This window comes from Rattus norvegicus, chromosome X, assembly GCF_021556685.1.
Source record: "Rattus norvegicus strain SHRSP/BbbUtx chromosome X, alternate assembly SHRSP_T2T, whole genome shotgun sequence".
Classification (NCBI taxonomy): Eukaryota; Metazoa; Chordata; class Mammalia; order Rodentia; family Muridae; genus Rattus; species Rattus norvegicus.
The window spans coordinates 120,672,061-120,677,080 of NC_141554.1; the positions used below are offsets into that span (position 1 = coordinate 120,672,061).

Sequence of the window (5,020 nt, forward strand, 5' to 3'; positions counted from 1 at the left end):
TCAATGGTTATTATCTGAAAATCCCAGTATTAGGTGCAGGAAATCTTCCTAGGAACTGTTAATAAAGAAGATCCTAAAGGCTTTCTCCAACAGTACAGGCCATTGATATTGCTCTTGCTTGTCCATTGTAACTTGACTTCAACACTCTATTGCTGAGAACTCACGTATTTTGATCATAGGACATGGAGAAATCAAGCTTGAAATAAGCTGGATGTTTCCTCCTTATTGGTTAGTTTCATAATACCAAAAGTTGCTATACGGGCTAATGGGAGAGACAAATCATCAGCTGGGTGACCCAGTTGGGAATCCTTCAAGTTACAAAAATGATCAGTCAGGCAAGATGTGCCTTTAGTTACATGACAATTATGGGGATAACCAATCACTTTCTATTTAGTGGTCTGATTTACAGGAAGGAACTCATGATTCATTATGTAAACCTAGACAAGAGTTTGAGGCTATGGTTGCCATAAACTTGAGGGGGGGAACCTACCACTATTATTTTGTAAATGGATGTCCATTCAAACTGTGCTCTAAATCTATGTCCACCTATTGATGCTCTTTCCAGCCTCTGTCTGAGGAGCTTCTTATTGCAGTGAGTAATGTTTAAGGTAAAGACTCACTGATGGTCAATGTCCTAATAATAATCAACTGCTGAGTCTTAAGCCCTCAATAGGACAAATCTATCACCCCTTCTAAGACTCAAGGAATATTGTGAAAGAGCGGTCAGAAAGAACCTTAGAGTTTCATAACGGGAAAAGGTCCATGAAATCCTGTGTTTGTAGAGTCCTGTAATCACTGTTCTGAGCCTTCTAGACCTTTGAAAAGAGACAGAAGTCACTAACCCAGGATATCCAAGTTCAATGGAAACTGTTATATCCTAGAAAGGCTTTGATCAAATGGCAGCTTGCAAGTGTCAAAATTGAGGTGAGCATGCATGAATACCTGTAGTGGAGAGTGTAGTCAAAGCAACAGTTGGACTCAGGCCATCTATGGTAACGATCATGATGATCTTACAAAATTCTCGCTTTATTAGAAGCATTAAAACAGCTACAATCCCCCAAGCAACCTAGAATGGAACCATTTTAGATCTAATATTTGAATGAAGGAAAGGATGGGGTCCCTTACTGGATGGATCTCAGTAGATTGACAAAACCATGTACTATTAGTCTTTCTCCAGCCTTCTCTAAAGCAACCTATGGCCTTTTACCAGGGTAACTGCATCGAGGAAAGGGAAATAGCCAGACCTTTTGGAAACTATTGAATGCTGGCTCTGAACTGAAACTAATTTCATAAGCCCTTAAGTCTCAGTGTAATCTACCATCCAAATTAAAGTTTATGGAGGTCAAGTTCTCACAGTGGACTCTTGAGTCCCTGAACTCATGCTGTGGTTATGGATTCAGAATGCATCATTAGAGAAGATATACTCAGCTGTTGGCAGAGTTTTCCCACTGGCTCTCTGATCCATGGAATAAAGGTTGTTATGATGTAAAGGATGTATGGGAGTCACTGCATTCCTATGGTGACTGGGGAGATTAGTGCCACCAGGAAGAATATGAAATGTGCCAAGGGTGCTGATTCCTGCCACATTCTAATATAACTTTTTATTTCAGTGTATGTGCCAAAGACAGATGGATCTTGGACAATATGAGTCAGTTATTGTAAATTAACCACAGGATGACTCTAATTGTGGTGCTATAAAAGATGTGGTTTCATTGTTTGAGAAAATTAAGCACATCCTCGGGTGTGTGGTAGGAAGCTAATGATTTTGCAAATGTTTTCCTCTATCACTGTAAGTAAGCCTCACCAGAAGCAGTTTGCTTTCAGCTGACACATCCAGCAATACACTTTCACTGGTCTCTCTCAGGGGTATATTAATCATTTTAGAAATTTCTTTCTCTGGCAAGCCCTGAACAATACATTATCCATCTACATAAGTGTTATGTATAGCTCTATAACCATATCTGTGCATTAACCCAAGAAACACAACAAATGTACGCCATACCTGTATCCTTCATTCATTTATTTATTTTTGGCTTTTTTCAGCTTTAGATTGGTTCTTTTTGACTTTCATATCATGCGTCCCAATCCAGCACCTCTCCCTCCCCTCATATGTGCCTCCACCCTTGCAACCTCCCCCAACACACAGCAGAGAAAAATAATCTTGTTATGGAAGCTGTAGTGTGTCACAGTGGGTCCCACAGTATATGTTTCTCTCTACACTTGTTTGCTTGTAAATGTTCATCGCAGTGACTCGTTAGTCTGGTATGAAGCCTCAGACTTCTGCTACTCCGAATAACAGACAAGAGGCTGGGCTGGTGCTCCAGCACTCAGGCCCTTACCAAACACCATGACCAGGGCTAGTTCTACTGGGCTGCCCAGGTGAGGTTCGAGACCCACTCTCCTGAGTGCGGCAGCTGATGCCAGTTCTCCTGCTTTTGTAATCCCAGGGACGACTCTTCTGTCTGATGCAGGTGGTGAGGGTCAAGGTTAGGAGAGGGTCTCTCTCTTGCCTATACTGTTGCAGGACAGACAAGTTGATTCTGGTTCATGCAGGCCTAGTAGGTCTAGGGTGGACCCGCTCACCTGAGTGCTGCAGCAGGTGAGAGGGGTAGGGACAACTCTTCTGCTCGAAGGATGTCATTGGCAAGGACAAAAGGGAGGGGAGGAAACCTCCCTTCACCAATGCCACCACACAACAGACAAGTGGCAGAGCCAACTCTTCCATGCTTATGTTTGTCTCACCGGAAACAGCCACAGCCAGGCCCAGGCTGCTTTTCTGAGTACTACAGTAAGAGATGGGTGGAGCCAGCTCTCCTGCTCTGAGGACCTGGGATCCCCCTCCTGCCTGCCATAGGTGGCAAAAACAGGAATGCATCTCTTCCTTATTGATGTCAAGGGACTACAGACAAGTGTCAGGGCCAACTGTCCTACACTCATACCCTTAGGGTCAACTTATCCATGTCCCCACCCCCAGGGTCACCATGCTGCCAAGGCATGGTGCAGGGCCCAATCTCTTGGGTATTACAACTGGTGAGGGGAAAGACCAACTCTCCTGCTCTCATCATCCTAGGGCCAATTCTCCCACCTGACACAAAGGTGAGGTGTGAGGTGTGAAGTGTGAAGTGTGAGGGGTGAGGTGTGAGGGGTTAGGGGTGAAGGGTGAAGGTGGGGCAAAGAGGGTATTTCTCTCTCATCTCATTGCACAAGAGATGAGTGGCAGGGCCAGCTCTCCTATGTTTATACTCTCAAGGCAGGCTCACTCACAACTCCCACAATGTGTTGGACCACTTTCCTGAGTCTTGCAGCTGACTAGAGGCAGGATCAACTCTCTTGCTCTCACGCCCCCAGGGCCTGCTCTCCCAAGGTGTCCAGGTGAGGGGTGGGGTCAGTTCTGCACAGCCTTCAGATATCAACATGTTCCTGAGCAGCAGCCCAGACCAGGGCTGTCCTCCTGGCCTTTGGTTGTAGCTGACCACTGTTGCTGCAGTATGGTAGACCCAGACTTGACCCCCAGTGACAGCACAGGCCAGGACCCCACCATGGTCCCAAGTCGCATTGCTAGGTATTCACATGAAGCTCTTCCTCACTACCCTCTAGTCTCCTGTTCTGCCTTCCTTTTTGTGCCCACATTTTTCAGTTTCTCTTTTTCTTCAACTTCTCTACCACTTACTTGCTCCTCTAATGTTTCTTGGGGTCCCCTAGTGCTTGGGGTCACCTCAGGAGTGGTCTCAGGAGTTCTAAGATTTACTCATGCATTGTGACACTCGGCAGGGGTTATCTTTGGCATGGCTTGTCCCCACAGGACTGTGTAGCACTGGACTGGTGGTCATCTCAGGTTAGCTCCCTGTCCAAGACCCCTCGCACCAGACCAGGGGTCACAGGCTCGATATTTTCAAGGAATGTTAGTCTACTAATCATTCAGATGTTCATAGGTCAAAAGACTGAGCATAGACACAGCCTCTCTCTACTCTGCCACCTACTGACACACATGGGATACAGCAGTCACACCAGCAAAACCTCCAGGGCACTTGTTTGTCTGAATTTTGTTTGTTTATTTTTTAATACAAGTTTTCTCTCGATAGCTCTGGCTATCTTGGAACTCACTCAACAGATGAGGCTGGCTTAGAATTCACAAACTTTCACCTGCCTCTGTCACCTGAGTGCTGAGATTAAAGGCACGCACCACCACCAACCTACTTAGTGTTCACATTCTCTTATAATACTATATTTTATCTTTTAGATATGTCCTGGTTTTGCTTTTAAGAGTAGAATCTTCTAAAGAACACTGGCTAGGCAATGAGGGAAACTACAGACACAAAGAAAATACTGGCAAAAGAGATTTCTGAGAAAAGACTGCTCTAAAGTGTACAAAGAAAGTCTAAATGTCAACTTTAAAACCATGAAAATTACATTGATTGAGGTCTGTGCCACAGTAGGGAACTTGGATTAAAGCAGTAATAAACACACACATTCGTAGCCATTAGGTATCAAATCATATACTGAAGCAAGGATAGACTTAAATGATGCTGGTAAAACATGATAGGCACATATAGAAGATTGAAATGTGGCCCCATATTTCACTGTATTTAAAACAACCGAAAATGACCTAAAGGCCTTAATGCAACACCCACAACTCTGAAAACACTAAAGGAAACATGTAGGAAATACTTCAAGGTGCGGCATAGTTAAGACATTTCTGGGAAGCACTCGAAAGTCTCAGCTTTTTTAAAAATCAGAAATTGCCTCAACAATATGGCTGCATGAATAAGACTCGAACAATACCATGCCAATAGACACGGTAATGTAGAAGAAAGAAATTTCATACACAATAATAAAGACAAAAAGGCCAAGGATTCAAGAGGGAGCGTTGGGTGACATGGATGGGGTTGGAGGAAGGAGGAATAATAGAACTATATTCTACTTTTAAAAGATTATAAAAACAAGAAAGTATTTATCTAGGAACCAGAAAGTGAGCTGCCGCCAAACAAACAATGAATCTACTGGCAGCTTGACCTTGTAC

General features: G+C 44.0%; 1 non-coding gene across 1 annotated transcript; it reads right to left on the reverse strand.

Annotated features, from left to right (window-relative positions):
- Window positions 1-3,898: 3,898 nt before the first annotated feature.
- On the reverse strand, window positions 3,899-4,029 carry LOC120099493 (small nucleolar RNA SNORA17). The gene has a single exon (XR_015647228.1). It is a non-coding gene; the product is annotated as a small nucleolar RNA SNORA17 (small nucleolar RNA).
- Between the last annotated feature and the right edge of the window lie 991 nt (window positions 4,030-5,020).